At 40.1% G+C, this 20,991-nt stretch overlaps 1 long non-coding RNA gene across 1 annotated transcript in view; it reads left to right on the top strand.

Annotated features, from left to right (window-relative positions):
• Positions 1-8,366, top strand: part of LOC116805926 — a 44,434-nt gene extending 36,068 nt beyond the window's left edge. The window contains exon 5 of the long non-coding RNA XR_004365460.2: positions 8,254-8,366. This is a non-coding gene — a long non-coding RNA (uncharacterized LOC116805926). The remainder of the gene's footprint in view (positions 1-8,253) is intronic.
• Positions 8,367-20,991: the final 12,625 nt, after the last annotated feature.

Consider the following 20,991-nt stretch of genomic DNA (forward strand, 5'->3'; position numbering starts at 1 on the left):
ACTCTTGCTTGATCAACTTCAATGTGAATTCATTTCGTTTCATTTCATTTCACACACACCCAAACACTCACACAGAGAAAGAGATAGAAATAGAGAGAGAGAGAGAGGGAGACATTCAATTCACTACATAGCTTTGCTTTCAGCTTAATTGTTTTGCAACTAAACATCAGAGCCAAATGTCTTTCATCATTTTACTAGCCTGGCCAAAAGAAAACCCAATGCCCATTTACAATTTGCCAATTTACGCCGACTCACCTCCCGCCATCTCTCGATTTGGACCAAAGTCTCAATTGTTGTTGTTGCCCAGTCAAAATCGTGTCTAAGTAGCTTTTGTGCAAATGAAAAGCGGAAAAGCACGAATCGAAGCAGAGAGAGAGAAAGAGAGTGAGCGAAGAAGAAGAAAAGCCATAAACTGTAGCACACTTTGAGGCGAAAATCAAAAGCGGCATTCAGCCCGAGTGGGTGTCCTCCTAAATGAGTGAGTGAGTAAGTGTCTTGCCAATTGCCATTGCCAGCTAATTAAAATATATTTAAATGCAGCCCCCTCTAAGCACTAAATCGAGTTGCTAATTTATGCGATTTTAATAGAATATTCCAGGCAAACAACAAATTGGTTTACTTAGGACGTGGCAAGGACATATAAATAGAATAGACCAAAAAAGAAAAAACCGAGCAAAAACAAAAATACCATGTTCGGAAATTAGCATAGTTTTAGGCACTAGCCAAACAATTTTTGGTAGAATACTTTTTGCGGGCCCCCAAAAACTTTTTTGATGTTTTTGCCAATTTCCCGTGCGCAACGATTTACGGCCCGGACCAAAAACAAGAAAAGTCAAAATAAAAAAAAAAGAAGAATAAAAAACAGACAAAGCAAAAGTTCAACTTTAAGGCGCGTTAAATTTATTGATTTTGACTTAAGAAGCAGGAGGCGTGGAACATTTTCATTTAGTGGGCGTTGCACACACTGCTCTTGTGTGTGTGTGTGTGTGTGTAGCTGTGCAAATTTATATGTTTGCCCTAAATAGCAATCAAAGGCTTAACAATGTCTGAACCTCTGAACCTGCCCGCTCCGCTACCATTCACAGAATTGTACACTTAATTGAACTTTGAACCGCATCAATTCAGAATATGTTTTTCGTATTGGATTCCAATTGGAACGGCGAGCTGAGTGCTTCTCGAGTGGAATTTAAATAGTGCGCGGACGCCTAAATAAACTTGGCTACGGCGCCTAAGTAAATTGGTCCCACGCAGTTCAAAAGCTGATCTGTCATTTGTTGTTGTGCTTTGTTGTGTTTGCTTGTCTCTCTGTGTGTGTGTGTGTGAGTGTGTGTGTTTGTTGTTGTTGCTGTTTCAATGTGTTTCGGCTTGATAAATGTGCCGCTAGCCTAGCCCCAGAAACCAAAAACAAACACATAAATCACGAAAGCACGTTGTGTAGGAAATATCTAAGCACGGTGGTTCCTGCTACTTAAGTTAAACATTGGAGAGAAGGGGAGGAGGAATTGTGGAGGGAGGGGACAAATGGGCGACAGCTTGTTAAACTTTAACATTATTATAATTAGGGTATAGGTACAGTTCTTAAGACATTTTGTGGGAGATTTTCAAATTGTTTGCGCTGCTAGAAGCATATTCGAACATCCTTAAATTTCCATCAAGAGTTACATGGTAGCCTTTCTTTTTAACTTCTTTGAATTATTATAACTAGAGCTGGGTTCAGTTTTATAGAAGAAGCTAATTCAGACATGCTTTAATCTCCGTCTGAAATTTCATGGTAGATGAGTCTATCTATCTGTTTTATAAGTTATATCGAACTCCTCTTTATGTCTGTCTTTTCCTTTCCTTACAAATACTTATTTATCTCAACTGTTTCCACAAGATTACCAACTCGAGCAGAGCTCAACTTTGAACCTGTTGTCTTGAACCGGAACCGTTTTTAAATTCTTCTATTTGTACTGCTGTTGCCAACATTTCTTTTCTTGTTTTTCTAGTTGTTTGATCAAACTTGTTAACAGAAAAGCCACTTGGCTCGAAGCACGTGCACAAACGAAATACCAAAATTTGCAAATTGAAAATTCAAAATCCGAAATCCAAGTGCATTCTGTCATTTTGGCAAACAATGCAGTCAGGCGTGAGAATGTATGCATGCCTCTCTCTCTCTCTCTCCCTCTCTCCCTCTCTTTTTGTGGGTGTGTCTGTGTGTGGCAGAAGCCAAATGAAAATTGGCCACAGTCAAGCTGCAGCTGAAGCTGCTGTAGCCCAGTTTCCGCCGCTCTTGCACTCTCGACAGCCTGCCAACCGCAACAGCCAAAATTTATGCCAATATTTGCATTCAATGCCCCAAAAATAAACCGTAAAATGGTTGTTGGCACAGCCCAGGGAGTTAGCCCAAGTATCAGTAGGCCCAGAGAGGGGGGCGTGTGTGTAGTGTGGGGAATGCTGCTGAGCGGCGAGGAGCTGGGAGCAAGATGGGTGGTGAGTGTTATGGTCTCGGATAATATTGGCAGGCTGTGTGCGTCTGCCTTCTATGTAGGCTCAACATTTTCATATTTATGATAGCAAGCTGCTGTGGAGAGGATGAGGTATGGTGAGGGTGCAGAGGGGGTGTGCAGTGTGAATGTGTGCATTGACTGCAATAATTCAATTGCACACCTACGCAATTTACTGGCGCCAAGAGCAGCAACAACACCACCACCAAGAACAACAACAACAACAACAGCAATCAGCTTTATGCTGGCCAGCCATCGGAATATTGAAATATCGCAGGAGTCACTTTTCTCCTCTGTTCTGCTCTGGTCAGCAGTGGGAAAACGTTTAAAGCACTTCAACGCACACAACTGAGGTTAAAACTAACACACGCACACACACACACACACACACGCAAACACACACTTGAGAACACATTGATATGCATAAGGCAAACATGGTCAACATTTAGCATATTCCTAAAGTTAGGAAGCTCGTAGCAGTTCCTGTTTGGCTCGGAGAGTTGGGCATAATTGGATTTGTTTAGCTGTCAATATTATGTCAGAAGTCGACATCAAGAGTTTGACACATGACTGCAAAGCATAGACTAGAGTAATGTAGAGTAGTGGGTGTGTGGCATGTCATGGAAGGGGGCGTGGCGCGACAGACAGGCGGGGCAAAGAGATAGACGAGTCGATAGCCTAAACGAATAGAAAAGAAACAAGGCACTCAGAAATTAGACGGCACAATCAGACAAGCCAACAAGCGAATGGACAGACAGACAGACAGCCAATATGAATAGATAAAACAATCTTTTATCTATATTCATATACCCTGCAGACACCAAAAGTAATGAATAAAGCGAAGGCATGTTAAATCAAAAGAGTTTATAAGAAAAACTAATAATGATAATGTCGGATTCATAAATGAAATTCAGGCATTTTCTTAATGGAACATTTTGATTTATGAATTTTCCTTGAATGCCAAATAGGATTAGTTTGAGCTACTTTATGGCTGCGGAAAATGTTGATCCAGTTCTGTTATTGTACATTTTTATCAACAATATTTAACAAAGAAAAACCTGCAATCTTAAAGCATAAATACCTTAACCATTATATATTTTGGTTACAGGGTATTTATTAATTTAGCACTCTTCCTTAACGGTTTTTCGTTAAAAGGTTTAAGCTACAAATTGACTGACGCCAAGTCAAGTGAATGATTTCCGAATGTTGACAATCAAATGACGTGATTTGAAATCCTTTTTTAGCACCACTCACTGCTCGCGACTATCAAATTTTATGGCATCAAAGAGTGGCAGTGGCATTGGATGGGGTTGAAGGTGGGTGTGGTGCCAGCTGCTATTGACAGCTGAATTTGCTGTTTGTTGTTTGTCAAGGTGTCGAGCTTCAAAGGCACAAAAGGGTAACATTCAAGTCGACACTCGACCAGGCAGAGGCAGAGGGCGGCTTATGGTAGTTCTACCCCCACCCCCATACTCTATCCTGGAGCACATTTTCGATTGTCCTTTCATGTCCTTGCCTTGCGAATTTTACAGCTGATGCAAGCAATTTGCTAGCCAAGCTACTCAAGTAGCCATGGCTGTTGTTGGTTGTTTGTCTGTGTGCGGACTTTTGCTGCCTTGACAAACACATCCGGCTACATATGCTACTAATACTATTAGCCTTCATATCAATTACCAAGTCTTCGTCTTCTTCTTTTTCTTCCTTTTGCTTGCCATCTTCTCATCTTCCCACACTGTTGCCACAGCAGCAGCAGCAGCAGCAGCAGCATCAGCAACCTCTGCAAACATAACGCATACGTCACGTTGTCTGTGTGTATTTTAGCTGGCATATATATTTATATTTAACTTACGGCTCAAGTTAAACACTTAAGTCGTAAACCAAAATTAAAACAAGTGCACATGAGCTGCTCATTAACCACGCCCCCCTCACACACACACACACACACACGCAGTTGCTGCTGTTCATGTGGCACATGAATGATTTACATACATTTATTTTGCTGCTTGGCAACCCAAACAGAGTTTTAATAAAGTATTTGCTCACTCGAGTGCAACAGCAGCAAAAACAACAACAAACAACAACAAACAACAAAAGCAGCAAATGCAAACACTCGAGTGAAGAGTCAGCAAATGTGCTAGACTGTGTTGTACCCTGTAAATAGCTCTTGAATATGCGTTAACTTCTGTATAAGTCTTCTTCAAAAGTCCCTCTAAGCCAAATTGGCATAACTATACTTTATATATTTAAGTCATAAATATCTTTATCTACATACAAATTTTTGCCGACTTTTGATATTTTTCTGCATATAATTTGCTTAGTTTTATTACCATAAATAAACAAGAATTGCTTGGTGCCACCATGAAATAGTTGCATATTAAATTTGCTGAGGTTAGCTGGATTAGATCTGGAGATATATGTAGATGAAATTTTGGTTCTTATTGCAGTCTTGACTATAACATAAATATGCAACAATTTATGTAGCTCTTTGCGTGCAATTTTATTGTGCACAGGGTATATAGAGCTACAAACTCTCAATGCATCCCCCTCCCAAAAAAAAAAAAATAAATTGAGAAAGATATAAAGCTGCTGTAGGAGAGAGAGAGAGAGAGAGAAAGTGTGTGTGTGTGGGGGAAATATATCGGATGGTTTGTAGCCAAAAAGTTGACTCTTGCAATCAACAAGAAGAGCTGCTTCTTCTTCTACTTCCTCTTCTTCATTCGCTGGTGCAGCCTGACTTTGATGGCTGAGCGGCAAATTCTCCAGCTCACTGACTGACTGACAGGGGCTGGAGCAGGGGTTGGTTGGTTGTGAGTTAAGTGGTTGACTTGGCACTGACATAATTTACATATGCCAAACATGCAGCTGAAATCCAACAGGGCAACATCAACATCAACAGCAACAGCAACAAATGAGCGCCACATTGTTGGCACTCACCTGCGAAAAACCAACAAAAGCTCAGCTACAAACACCTTGCAGCAGTTGCAGAAGTCTCAGGTTTATTTATATGAGTGATTAGCCACTGACAGAAGTTGGCATGGAGCAAATGGAGTAGCTAGCAGGACTTACACTAAGAAAAACGTGTGCAGCTATAAATTTAGATCGAGAAACACAAAAACATGTGGTTATAAACGATTGACATAACTGGAAAATATTGAGAAGGATAAGACTTCTGCAACTCAAGCAGGTTTAACAAGATATTATAGGTCATTAAATTATCTCTTCAAAATGCATAAACAAGACAAATAAAAGCATCAGCGATACATTTGTGGGTCGGGTTGCATAACATCTATAAACCTGATTCTGAGATTCGAACATGGATTCAATTGCCTGACAACTTCAAAATAATATTTTCACTTACTTTTATAATTGTTAGGTTGCCTGAAGGCATTCACTTATATTTAGAATTTTTGCAAATTGATGTTGCATATTAAATTAGTAATATGATAATTAGTTAAATCCTTCGTAAGCTTAAGAAATTAAGAGAATGTTTTTAGAAAGACGTTAAAAATGTGATTGGCGAATAGGCAAGACTTCTATCTTTCTATCTTTCAGTCTGTATCTCCACCCTTTTATGACTTATACTTTTTTTTTGGAGTGTAGCTTTATCTGTAACTTCTGCTGCCAGTCGGTTGTCGTGTTTATTTATTACAGCTAGCTGCTGTCGTCAGTGTGTTTGCGTGTGCGTGTATTAGTGTCGGTGCTGGCTGCCAGTCTGTCTGTCTGTTTGTGGCAGGCAAATACAAATAGTTGCAGTTGCCTGCATGCCTGCATGCCCGCACGTGCCACATGCCCCGCAACCACACAGCGCAGCTTCCGCTTCAACTTGAGCTGCCTTTAAATTCCATCTTAAAGCAGCCAAAGAACCCCTTTGCCACCCTGGAACCTTCCGCCATGCTAATGTTGCCTGCCAATATTTGAGTTTATTTGCTGAGGCTGCGGCAGTGGCAGCTTTTCTCTCTGTTGCCGCTTGAGATTTGGTTTTTTATGTTGCACGTTGCACGTTGCACAAACGTCGCAGCTGCCTGGTAATTGAGTTGGAAAAATGTTGTTGACGCCCCAGCCCTGAACGCGGCGACATGCTGCGACAATTGCAACCAGCTTGCAACCAGCCCCTCTGCGCCGCCCTCAATCACACTTTGCATATTATTACGTGAATTCTTTTTCGTTTGTTGCAATTCCTCTGCAGCATTGCAGCATTGCAGCATTTCTATACATATTTCTGTTGTTCGCTGGGAAACATGTGCGAACAAACATTTAAATCAATTGTGCCCCGAACGCGTTCCCCGAGCTGCTGCTGCTGCTGCTTCTACTGCTGGTGTTGCGACTGTTGACTGGCTTTGTCAGCCTGCCAGCCTACGAGCCTGCCTCGTTTTCGCCTCTTTGCCACTTGTTATGCAAAATACGCGACACGCGCGCAAATCAAGCAACAAAATATGCTCAAATTGACACGGCCAACAAAAAATTTCGTTATATTTTACTTGCAACGTGTGTGGCAATATGTAGTCCCAGAATACAAAATGGTGCACGTCAATCGTCAACAGAGGGAACGCCGCGTGTTGCTGCAACCAATTTGATTATATTCATACCATTTAAGCTGTTCAGGTTGAGAAATCAATATGATTTAGATGGTTTGAAATCTAATAAAAGATCAAATTGAAGTTCTTAACTGATATTAGTAATCGATAACAAATTTTAACTTTTCATTCAAATTATCTACATATTTTAAAAATATTTATTAAAATCGTAGATTCTCACACTAGAAAAGAAGTAAATTGAAAAACAATCACAAAATAAACATATTTCTTGTACGGCTCAAAATCTATTCTATTTTGGCAAAAGTTGTGTATTTGAAAGCATAATAAGTTTTTGAGGACTAAAATTCGTAATGGCAAATCCAAAATTGTATATCGCTGAAGAGTTGCATTCGTTTAGCAGCTTTAAGTTTTGGCATCTGTATATATAAATATTTTTTGTAGTTTGGATTTCATTATGGAAATCATTGCTTATCGATTCAATGAGGCGTAAGGGGAAGGGACGCCAACGCTAACTTGTCCAGCAGTTTTCCAATTTCGATTTGGGTAGCGATTTAAATTTTAAGCCGACTGTCGTCGCAATTTTCCTTGGCATTTGCCGTGGCTAAATTGCATAAAAATTTCGCCTTCGTCGACGACTTGTGCTCAATTTCTATAACCGAAGGAAGGAAGGAAATTGTGAGGGAGGGGTGGGGAAAGGGGTATTTGTGGGGGTTGCTTTTTTTTTGTAGGTCTTTCGTGCAGGACTTTGAATGCCATTCGCTGTCTCTTTTTATTTGCAATGGTTGCAAGGTGCACAGTTTCTCACACACACAAATACTCTTACACAGTTGCGAAGGTCGCTGTTGCATGGCATGACATGGCATTATTCGAGGCTTTGGATACATTTAGCTTTACGTAGGCCCGCGGCGACGTACTGTAAACGCAAAAAACAAATCGTATATTTATTTATATATGTATATGTATATGTTCGTTTTTCCAACTAAGCCCGAGCCAAGGAAAAGTAAACTTGAGGCGGGCACTTGAAAGCCAATAATGTACAAGAAAATTGTGAATTTTTCACATTTTGCGAGCGTATTTTCTGTAGGGGAAAAAAGCCATCAACCATTTGGATTTATGTATGCTATGCAAATGATAGTTGCTCATAATAATGATAGTATCCTAAGATTGGGAAGGCTATTACTTAACAAGGCTATTTAAACTAATTATATTATTTCAATTTCTTTCTCTTTTAGAGCACTCAACGAGGCACGCATCCATAAAGAGCAACAAATTGCGAGGAGTTCGCTTTTGATAACTCTTGATTGAAAGACATCTTGTGATTCCAGCTTCGATATCGGGCTAAAGAAGTACGTTTATAGATGAATATATATTTTTGATATTTAGTTTCAAGACTTTATTGTTTTGTTCCAAATACACATATTAAAAGGGTCTTTCATGCTTCTTTCGAGTTGTAAGTTAGTTTTTACCTTTGAAAAGACTTACAATCATCCTTTCAACGTTGAGTTCCTTTATGAAATTATGTATTCTCATATCGTTGAGTACAGTGTATTGTTTGGAGTAATACCTGCAACATAGGGACATGTGTGGCCAAGTAATAATGCTGTTGTCGAGTGAGCTTGACTACGACCCGGAAGCCAATTATGAATTATATTTATAAGGTTTTGCACGCTCAAATATAAGCATGCGTGGAAGTGCTCAAATTTTTAATGGCCACCATAGGATTGAAGGTGTTTCCTTCTGCCCACTTTCTATGGGCTCAGGATATAAGAATACTTATCTTCATCTGGGAGTATGAATTTTCTGAATTCGTGGTATCCGCATCTTGAGTTACATAACATATTATGTTACACCACTGCTCTATAAATGGACATTTACCTTTCAACGACCCGCCTCTTTCGTGTACTTTACTTTAATCATACATTATGTTCTTTAATAGTTTGCGTTATTGTTTTAACGCCACAACAGGGGCAATTAAATTTAATTAGTTTAAGTTAAAATTGCAAAAACCTAATTGCCCGAGATGCGTGCGTCTTAAATCTTTTCCATTTAATTTGCTTTTTATGACAAGTGTGTCTGTTCGCTTGTTATCGTTGTTGCCCCACCAATTTTATGAGCTCGCAACGTGCGAGGTTAAAACACGCCGAGCAGAGCAGGGAAAAGCAGAGCAGGGATGAGCAGAGCATGGAAGAGCAGAGCAGGGTAGAGAAGAGAAGAGCGAAGCATTTAACCAACAGTTTATTACGTTTGGCCAAGTTGGGGTTGAGTTGAGTTGAGTTTAGATTAGTCACAGATATGTCTAACTAAGCTGCTGTATGATTTGCTGCTAATTGGCCAGATAAGCAGCGCTCTTCTAGCCATATTCTAAATGGGATAGCGGAGCCCTACAAACGCTGATGCTTAACTGTAAATTGCGGCCAGGTGGCAAGTGGCAAGTTGCCCTAATCAGAGTGCAAGTTTCTGTTGTTGTTGTTGTGTTGTTGTAGGTTTTTGGTTGTGTGGCACTTGGAAGTTTTTGGGCAACTACTGGCGCACATGCAACTTAAGTTTTTGGCCATATTAAAAGCATAGTTTTTGGCCAAAAACCGCACGACAATGCAATAAAAGTAAACTACTTGCAACATGGGCCAAACAATTGAGCAACTCATTCAAGAAGAAAATCAAAATGCACTGATAGAAACCAATTGAAAGCGGCGGGGAGGAAGAGTTCCTTACGTTGGCGGGGGGTGTGTGCATAAAGACAAAAACAGTTGCTTGTAGAAAAACTTTATCCTTGCGCACATGTCGCACAGTGTCCCGACTCCTTGTTGTATATTGAATGTTTATTTGCATGCAATGAGCCCGCAACAGTCTCCATGTGTATATTTGTGTGTGGTGTGTGGTGTGCGTGTGTATGGCATGCAAAACTTTGGCTATAGTTTAAAATAGGTCGTTGTAGTCAGTTCGCCAAGGCAACAAGGGGTTAACAGCATTCTTAATAACGCATAAAAAAAAAGGAAAAAAAAAGAACAACAGCTACAAAAAACTGCGTAACAAAGTTAAAATGAAACTTTTGCGAAAAACTTTGCAACACTGCTGGGCGCTCTCTTGCCCTCTACTCCCTCCCTCCCTCTCTCTCTCTCTCTGTCTCTCAGTGTATTACATACTTTGGAGATGCTTACGTGCTCAGAGCGACTTAAAGCTGCAGCTTTGTACAAAATGGCAGCCGCCTGGGGAGTTTGACTGTGAAACTGAAGTCAACCCGAGTCGGGGTTGTTATTAAAGCACGGCTTAAGCTCAGCAGTTTCAGCAATTTAAGCAAATCGATAAGCTTGCCGCTTAGTGCGGCACGTGTGTCGCTGCCACTCAGCGAAGGTGCCGCCGCCAGAGTTATGCATTGAATCGCTTGGCTTAGAGCACCCAAATCTTCGAGCAGCAGTTCCCCTATTTTGTGTGGCTTGCGTGTGCAAATTATGCCTCGCACCCCCCAACAATAAATTTGGTTGCCTCATCAAATCTGTTGTTAATATGCTTTTAGCTTTATTTGCCCTACGAGAGAGAGAGAGTGAAAGAGAGAGAGAGAGAGAGAGAGACTAACTTAATTTTGTTTAGCTTTGTGTACTTAATTCAGTTGGGGGTTTGTGGCCTGTTTGGCATTTAATTAATATTAAGTGGCGATTTATTTAACGGTTGCCAAATAAATATATATATTATTCGCAGCACATTTATCTTTCTCCTGGCAGCTTTAATTATGAAAACTAACTGGCAGCTTTATGGCGAAACCAAATTCATTTTAGTCAAACATTTAAGCTAGAAACTTGATTAATATTTCACTTTTCGAAAAACGCTTTTAATCTGCTGGAACACTTGTTGAAAATGCCACAGGCTTTAAGGCAAGGCGCCGATGACTGAATTACGTATACGCCACGTGAACTCTGTCAAAAAGTACAAAAAAGAAAGAAAGAAAGTAAAATCAAAAAGGGTACAGAGAAAGAAAAGGAAGAAGAAATGTCAACAATAATTTTTAATTAAGACTTGTTTTCATTTTTCATATTAGAGCGCAGGGCACACACAACCAAACACAACCAAACACACACACACACACACAGACAGTGAAGGCGAGGAGTTAATTTGAATTTTATAGCAGTCAAGTTTGTGTAATTTAAGAGCCAGCTACAAGACTGAGGGCGTTGAGCAACACATGTTTGCCACCAGTGGGCGTGGCATTGCAAAGGGGCGTACACATATATATCGTGTGTGTGTGTGTGTGCGCTGGTTGTGTGTACTTTAGCGCTCTTTTTTTGTAGACATTTCTTTTGCAGCTGCGCCAGCGAATGCTTCACTGCACACTACACACACACACACACACACACAGACAGAGACACAATGCGCTAGCTAGTGTTATGTTTGTATATATATATATAAAGCACAGTCAGAGATTGCCGGCAACAAAACTCGCAGGAACTTTGCATTAAGCAAAAGAAGAAAAAATAAAATAGAGAACGAAACTTTTTCAATTTCTTCAACTGCATTTTTGGGGGCAATCCCTTCTCTTCTCTTCTTCTTCTGCTGCTGCTTTTGGTTCATCTTTTAGCCTTCTGCACGCTTGTTTGTTCTTGCCATTGCTGCTACAAGTTAATCTGCCCCATAGACTGCAAGTTGCGCTAACTGTCTGCAACACGATGCCCCCACCCTCTGGCATCTCCTTTACTTTTCGTTGGCAGTTCATTTCCTTTTAGATTTGTGCAAGTTTTTGCCTTGGCTGCTGCTGCTGCTGCAGAGCAAAAGTTCTTCTAATTTCGTTACATACTCGGCACAAATTACACATGTAATGCATATGTAAACCAGACAAGCACCGCTTTCCATCCTCTGCCACCCCACCCCCTCCTTTTTAGTGCTTCAAAATTTCTGCAATTTATTAGGCACGAGTCCTACTGGCTATCTGCTGCTCCAGCCACATTACAAGCTCAAGTTTTATCGGACTTGCCGCCAATAAAGCCAAGTTTATGCGGCAATTAAGGCTAAGTTGGACCAAAAACCATTCTCTGGCCAAGTTGCAACGCATGAGAATGCGGCATGAATTCAATATATATGTGCATATATTATATATGCATTTGTGGAAAAGTTGCTTGCAACATTTACTTATTAAATTATGTGCACTCCAAAGTTTACTGCTTTTCTGCTGTCTGGCAATTATTTCATTATGTGTAAGCGACCTAAAACAAACCCACACTGGCCACACCTCCCATTTCATACGCCGCATGCCACACTAGCTGCATTTTTGTCGCCAAGGCGCCTAAAAAGTTTGCATGCAACATTCTTTTGGCCAAAGACTTGGTTCAGGCATTTGCCTGCCGCCTTCATTGTTATTAACATAATTGCATAAAAGTTGCAGCTGAGTTGCGCAAAGTGTGGCAAAGAAATTTGTGAAGACACAGACGCTTAAGCGCTTAATGCCATTTATTTGCTTTAGCCATTGCCTTTGCCTTTGCCATTGCTTTTGCTCTTTCCTTTCCCCATTTTACTTTGCCCCTTTTTCGCGCTGACGTTGCACAATTTCACTCCTTGGTTTTCCTCTATTTTTTTTTGTAAGCAGGAGGTGAACGGAATTCGTTTTAATTATTGTGCCAAAGTCAGCACCAACTGGCGTCGCCTTCTAATTATATTTTCTGTAATTTTCTTAAGCTTCATTAATTTGATATGCAGCGCTTCCCATTTCGTCGCCCGTCTGTCGCAACGGGTCAACGTTGCGTATACGCATCATTAAATGCGTCGCAACACAAAAGCAAAAGCGGAGACCAACACGCAAATTAAAGTGCCATAGAATGTGCTTTACACCCACTCACCCACACAGCAACAACAGTGGCAACAGCACAATGTATCAGAGTGTGGACCTATTAGATACTCTGTAGATCAAATATAAACTAATGAACGAATGAAATTCCTAGTGAAATCATAGAGCAATAATCAGCCTTTTGTTTGTGAACTGAATATATCAAGTTACGAAGACAGAACATACAATATTGACACATGTCCTAATGATGTTTAACTACATTTCATATGTATGCTACAATACATGCTACTATTGCTCACATCTATGAACATAACTTGAACTTACCCATTCAGCATTCGCAGTGTATTTATTTTTTTCTAGCCTTCGGCGCCTTATTTGTGCCGTTCCAAGCGATTTGCTCGTCGGATCTAAGTGATTATAAATAAGAGATTTTCCTTTCGCCTTTTCACCCTGAGCTTCATTCCCCTAATGCTAATGCGCGAACGTGCGTGTGTGCGTGTGTGTGTGTGTGTGTGTCTATGTGCTGGTATGTGTGTCTCTGTGTGTGTGTGGAAAGTTGACTTCATCAAATTTGAATGCTTGGCCGCTCGCTGATTTAGTTGAGGGAGCAAAAGCTTTGGCAACATCATTGATTGCGTCAAATGGGCCGCTAAATGTAGACTTTGCTTTTGAAGTTGCACAAAGAGTCGCAACCCCACCCACTTGCCCGTCCCTCCTCTCCTCACCCTTCTGCCAGGGCCATGACAAAGCGCAACGGAAGCGGAAATGTCCGGCAGCGGCGCTTGATTTATTATGTACCTTATCGATGGGGCGTGACCAGCAACAACTACAACAACAGGAGTAACAGCAACAACAACAAGAACAACAACAGCAGCAGCAGCAGCAGCAGCAGGAATATCAACAGCAGCTGCATTTAAGCATTCACTTTGTATTCGAATTGTATTCAGCAGCCATTCACTCTGTGATTAAAGCTTTTGTTGCTGGAAACTCAACTGTCATGTCATACTTTTATTTTACACGACTCGCTACTGCTGCTGTTGCTACATGTGGCACGCACATTTTATCACCCAACATGACGTGGCACCAGCAAAAAATTGTTGCCTGTTAACGCACAAAATTATGCTATTCTTTTTTCATTTTTCATTTTTTTGCTGCAAACAGCGCAAAACTGATGATTGAGCAAAGAGAAAGGGTCAGAAAACTCATTGAATTGCAAACGTTTCATGATTCTGCCAAATATTTTCTTTCATTGAAATATTGAGCCAAAAAAAAAAATGGTGTAAATTGAAAAGAGCATGAAATCAATTTGAATCAATTTGTTAGAGATCTCTCAGTTAAAATTGAAATACAAATTTTAATAGATTTGTTTTTAGCTGCACAAATTGGCAATTTGCAAATAGAAAACAGCATTTGTCAAACTTCTCAATAAAATCAGTGTTTTTTAAATAATACATATATAAAATATTGTAATCAAACTGGGGGTTAATGATTTAATCTGATCGAACTATATTTCAATCAATATAAATATGTAATTAAGAAATCGACACTTACTTTGCCTCTAAAACTTTTAGAAAACATGCTTCAATTTCATATTTCTTCATATTTCTGTTTGCAAAAACATTTCTTAGAAATAAGTGAATCCGTTACTAAAGAAACAATTGTTTACCAGTTAGTACAATCACCTCAAAATAAAACCCATTAAAATTGTATACAAATTCCATTTAGGGATTTAATATTTCAACGTTCGATGAATGATTAACAAAAATCGGACAAAAAAAATGGATTACAAATGGTGTCAACTGTGCCGCAAGCTGCAATATGTTAGCGCAAAAATCAATCATAGGTATCAATCAAAGGGGCGTGATCCAAGGGGAGGGGATGGGATATAGATTACAGCTTGATCGACACATGGTATTAAAATTATTGACAGCTACAATTTATTATCAATTTCAATTGCAGTGCACAATGAAAACAAAGCACAAACGACACACATTTAAATCAATTGCAGGCAGACAAGGCTGTAAAGTGAAGTCGGCAAGGGTCGGTAGCTAAAAGCTATTGATGAATTTGAAAAACAATTAGAATTTCAAATGAGCCAAGGATTGCAGCAGGGCGAGGGTGGCAGGGTAAGCAGGCAGACAGGTGTAGCCAGAAGCGATTGGTTTGTCAATTTCGCTCTGGCTAAATTTATTGCATATTTAATGATGATTGTGTGTGTTTGTGTGTGTGTGCTTGTCTGCTAGTTAGTATTGAGGTGTGTGTGCACAACACACAGCATTTAAATTTGTAATGCTCGAATTTGTTGTTGCCTTTTGCTGGCCTGTTGCTAACTGGTTTGTGCACTTTGCAAGTGGCCCCAAAATGTGTGTTGGCTTTAAGTTGCGCATACGACGCGTTGTCTCTCATAAATAACAAAATCACATTAATTTAAAACTCATTTCGCGTATCAACACAAACTGCATACAGAATGGGGTCAGTTGGGGGGATGGGTTGGGTTGTGGATTCAACGGATCTGGGTGTTCGAAACTGCATTTTAAATTAAAATTAAAAGTTATAACGCGAACGCATTATCAGTGCCAGTGCAAGGACAATGCCGACGACAATGTTCTGGCACAATGTCCTGCTGCCTGCTGCTGTCTGCTGCTGCTGCTGCTGTTGTTGATGTTGTTGTTATCATAAATAATAAATATTGTGTACGCATACAATTATGGCAGCTGCATACTCGCACACATTGTCATACACACACTTACACACTTAATTCAACACTTTTGGCACAGCTCTTGTTGGCTGTTGTTGTTTTTTCCAGTTTGTTTTGGCTTTGGCCTTGCTGCGAAATTGGCCAGGTGCAAGAGTCTAAAAACAATTAAATGATTAATGACAATTTTACATGAGCAATTTGAAGCAATATTCTGCAAGTTTCATGTTGCCTCTGAATTATGGAATAATGCACATTTGGCGTGCACAGTTGACTGCACCGATTTGCTATAAATGGTTATTGGTGGTAGGCTATAATTTCGAGAATATTGCAGAGTTAGGTCAAGCATGAAACTTAGTCGAAACTTGCCAAAAATTATGACAGAAATTACTGAAAAATATATAAGTGCCTAGAATTTAGTTGTTGAACTAAGCCAGCCTTGACAAAAATGGCAAACAGGATTAAAAATCGTTCAAAAAATCGCCGCAAGGACAGCTTAAAGCTCTGGAAAATGAATTCAACCTTCAACTCGAAAAGTTGATGGATTAATTATTCTCGCTCAATTGGACTTTTTGTGAAGTGGGCGCTTGACAGCCGGAAAAGCGCTTAATCGCTTGTTTTAATCGCATTTTTCATTTAAATTCGAGCCATAGAAATGACAGTTTAATGATGAGCAGCAGCAACAGACTGTGACTGATTTTTAATTAAAAATAAACATATTTATTTCTGATTTTTTAATTAAGTTGATTGACTTTTCAAGCGGCAACCGCAATGCTGCCATTGCAACAAATATTTAACTAATTTCCGCAATAAATGTAATGAATTCGTTTTATGTTGTTTTATTGCAGGACAGCAGCAGCGGGACTTTGGAGAAGCATGCAGCAATAATAATAATAATCAGCTGCGTCAGTGGCAACTTTGCTGGCCTGCCTGCCTGCCTGCCTGCCTGCCTGCTTGCCACTCGAGGGACACATAAAGAAAGCCACGTTCCTTTGGCCGGGTAAGTTTGTTGGGGCGGAGATCCTGTGATTTGCTTTGATTTGCCCAGGCACGCATCATTGACGAGCCGTGGGGCACAACACAAACACACACACAGACACAGACACTCGCAGGCACAATTTTGATGCGGCAGTCAGTCATTAATTTCAATTTTGTTTATTTGACGGCAGCTGCAGGACTTTTACTTGCCCCCAGGACAACCCCAGCGTTTACACACTGCGTATGATTGAAGGGTTCTCTTCCCTGTCCCACTCTCTCCCTCCCTTTCCCTTCCTCTCGGTGTGTGTGTGCCGCTCGGAGACACAAATTATTTATTTACAAGCGTTTTGTGCTGCGTGCCTGCTGCGAAGCGTTTGATTCCCGCAAACGGCTCCTCTTCTTTTTCTTCTCTCTTCTTCGATTCTTGCTGCTCTTGGCCTGTTTCAACTGCTTCTTTCCTTTATTCCCAATACTTGAACTGCTTTTATTAAATTGCAGCTTCTCTTTTGATTCAACTACAGTAGTTCTTCGAAGAAGGATACTTGCAAGATTGTAATAAACCAATTTGAATGCGAAAATATCCATATCAGAAATGGCACTTTTATTCCCAGCAAGTTGGTATCTTTTGTGGAGTGACTACTGTACCTGACCACGAATGAATGCCACAACTGTCTTGCTTCGATTGTTGCTTTGCAATTGCTGCCACAACTAATAACGCTTCAACCGCAGCTCTTTTTGACTGCTTTAACTGCCACTCGGCTCCTTTGCAACTTCTCTTTGATTGCCTCAGCTGCGGCTGCTGCTGCTGCTGCTGGCAACTCGTGCAACGTGATGGCCTGTGGCCTTCGCCAATGCCTTCATTTGGTTTTTGGGCGTATGTTTGGTCTGGCCAAAATAAACAATAAATTAAATTGCCACATTTGATAGCTGTATGCGTTTTGGCTGCCAGCTGCCAGTTAGTCAATATGCCAGTTTGTCAGTTTGCCAGGCAACATACCTGCCTTTGTGTGTGTGTATGCGTGTGTGTGTGTGTGTGCCGAGGGCAGGCAACGTTTTTGATATGCCCCATGTGGCATGCGTCAGTTTGGTTTGGCTAAATGACTAAATGTATGGCCATACATTATGCAGACTGGCTGATGTCTTTGCCACACAGTCATAACATCAATTTAGCCCGGCCTAAAAAAAACCCCTCGATAAAAATACAAAAAATTACTACGAAAACGTCTGTATTTATTTTTTGCGATCATTATTTTGCAATATCACATAAATGCAATTCAAATTCTAGCCACAGTTCACAGGACATTGGAAGAGCACAAGATTTATGTGCGTCGAGGACATTTTTCATGCTGCACAAAAATGCAAACAAAAAAAAACAGATGAAATAAAAATCGCATAAAAACGTTCATTGAAAACACGTTCACTGCCAGCCCGGCCAACACTCGAAATTGCGAATTCAATAAAGCATTACGTAATATTGCCAAGTCAGAAGCACACACACACAGACAACACACACACACACTCACACACACACAGGCGGCATAAGTAATGCAAAGCTGGCCATGTGAGTGCAATAATTTACAACATTTTAATCGAATTAGACGCAGACGCAGAGAATGAGACAGCTAGTCAGCAAAAGAGAGAGAGAGAGAGAGAGACAGAGAGAGTGAGGCAAAATGCATTTTATGTGTTGCAAGTGCGACAAGGCAAGTGTATGTGGCAGGCAACGTGGCAGTCAAACAGTTGGCGCAAGTGCCAATAGCTAAAACCTAAGACATAAAGAAAAAACACGAAATTATACAAATATAATACACACACCCATAACACACACACACCCATAACACACACACACATAACACATACCCATAACACACACTCACACACAGAAACAAGTTATAAAAGCCAAGAGCAAAGCGTTGGAATTTGTTTTGAACATTTGCCAACAAATGCTTTTTTATCGTTGTGGTTTTTGCAGTTATTGTTTTTTGTTTTTTGGCTTGAGAACTTTATTTCCACATCGCATTTAGTTTTTGTTCCTCAATTTACGCCATTTTTAAAGTTGATAGAGCGAAATAAGACTTAAAACTTTCAGCTCTATCGAAAATCCATTGATTTTCTAATCAAAAACTTTGCTGTAATTAAAATTGAGCTTTGCAAAAAAGCTCAAGCTTCTGAGACTTAATCAAAGAATGAGTTGTAAAATGCTTAAAATACAAATAAAAAAGGAGCCGAACTTTTTAAGTAAGATGAGCAAATTTCAGGTTTTTATATCAAATCAGAATTAGATCAGCAAACCAATTGGAAATCCTGTTGATAAATATATAAAAAAGAAGTCCCAATAAAAGAATTCTCAATGAATGCTCTTAGCTAAAAATGAATTCGCTTTTATTAAACCAAATTTAGATTGCTTTTACGACACAAACAGACTAAAATGCTGAGTCTGACTTAAGTTGTGCATATAATTTTAACTGCTTCTCAAGTTAAGCTCAAATAATATTCTTTCCCTGACTTGACTGACGCTTGACTTAGTTTTATGGCAAGCAAAACTAGTTTGGCACTAAATAGTTAGTGGTTGTACTTAATTTAAGTAGTTGAGCAATTGAATTTAGCACAATTAAAGCTAAACCTTTATAATAAACTGCACTTAAGAGTTGAGTTTGAAATGCTGCTGAGGCGATTCTTTAAATGCCAAAATCGAGGGCGCCACACAGAAGGAAGGCCAAAAGTAAATTGTCATAAATTCCAGGCAATAAATTTCTATTTGTTTGCATTTTTAGCCAGTTTCATTTGCTGTTGCGTTTTGTGTTTTGTGTTTTGTGTTCTGCTCTGTGCGCTGTGTGTCCTGTTTCTCCAACGAGCCGCAACAACGCAGTGGCAGCCACAGCCGAAGTGGCAGTGGAAGTCACACTGTGCACTGCTGCACACAATGCACACACATTTATGTATAAATATATATATATATGTATAAATATATATATATATATATATATATATATATATACTATACAGTGGCATATTCACCGCACCACCTTCTTCTGCCACATAATGCGACCAAAAACTGGCAAAGCGAAATCAGCTAAAATTGTGTTACAAAATAAATCGTCAGTTTATGCAACGCTGGAGCTGCGGCAACTGCCGCACATTTATTATAATGTTATTAAGTATACGCCAAGTTGCGCCGGCCAGCCTTTTGGGGCGTATTTTTACCCATTGTTGACATTTAGTAACATTTATTGGGCAGCTGCACGAAACTTGCCACAACTAAATCAATCTAATCGAAGCCTTGAGAACTATCAGCCAGCAGCACGGGGAAGCGGGAAAAGGCAATGATGGAATTTATTTCATTTTCTGATGATTTGTGCGACAATAAAGAACTCAATGAATGGGACGTGTCTCCAAACAGTAATAACAAGTTTCTCTTCCTCATTTCGCCTATCTTATTCTATTCTTGATTGTGTTTATTCGTTGTTACATTGTTAGATATTTGCTTCAGATTTGCTTCTTACTTTACTACAATTCCTGTCCTTACTTGCTTCTCCATTCAGCTTCAGCTTAGTTTTAGCCTCCTTCTACTTGCTTGATTATTAATGCTTATTTCCCCGTGCATATTTAAATGCATAAGTGTAGTTTTATTAATTGAAGCACTTATTCTCGCACTTCTCCCTTTAATCATTGCTACACTTTTATGTGCAATTGTTGCAATTATTTCATGGTTTGCTACTCGCCTCACATCGTTTCGTTTGTTCTTGCCTCACTTTATAGTTTTCTTGCAACATCGTTTTGTTTTTTATTATAATTGTTCGCTCATCATGGAAAATTGAATAAAAAGCGTTTCTCATTACGCTTAGACAGCACTACAATTATGCCACACTTTGTGGCAGTCGCCCCAAATGACAATTTTAGGTGCATGCAACGGCAGCTGCTACTGCTGCTGCTGCTGCTGCTGCTGCTGCTGCTGCTGCTGCTGCTGCTTCTTCCTCGTCTCTTTATGCTGTCACTTAATGTCACTTGCTGCTAATAACTTTTGTCTTTAGCGCCATGCAAGAAAAAATCGATGTGCCTCCAGTTAGAATCTCACAGCTCACAGCTCACAGCTCGCGACATGAGCCGCATTACAAATGATTGGTTTGACATGGACGGGTTTTGGGAGCGTAAGGGATGGGTGGAAGAGGGGCTGTGGGGTGGGTGTAGAGCTGGCTGTTGCTGCCACTCGCCTGTCACAAAATCCGCTAAGCGCCCCAGACAACTCGTGACATGTAATAAACCGCCCACTGAGCTCTTATATCTTTCCCTCTCTTTCCCCCCCTCTCTCTCTCTCTCTCTCTAACTATTTCTCTTCGTGTGAGTCCCTAAGCTTTACCTTATTCAATTTTATTCATTTTGCGCGGCTTTTAGCGAAAGCAATCGGATTGTTCCATTTCCTATACCAGCGCTTACCTGCTGCATCCGCGGAACTAAAGCACAACGTGTCAAAGTGAAAACGCAGCGAGAAGCATTCAGCAGTATACATTAAATTGTCAAGCGAAAAGA

Source organism: Drosophila grimshawi, unplaced genomic scaffold (genome assembly GCF_018153295.1).
Source record: "Drosophila grimshawi isolate 15287-2541.00 unplaced genomic scaffold, ASM1815329v1 contig_1367, whole genome shotgun sequence".
NCBI lineage: Eukaryota > Metazoa > Arthropoda > Insecta > Diptera > Drosophilidae > Drosophila > Drosophila grimshawi.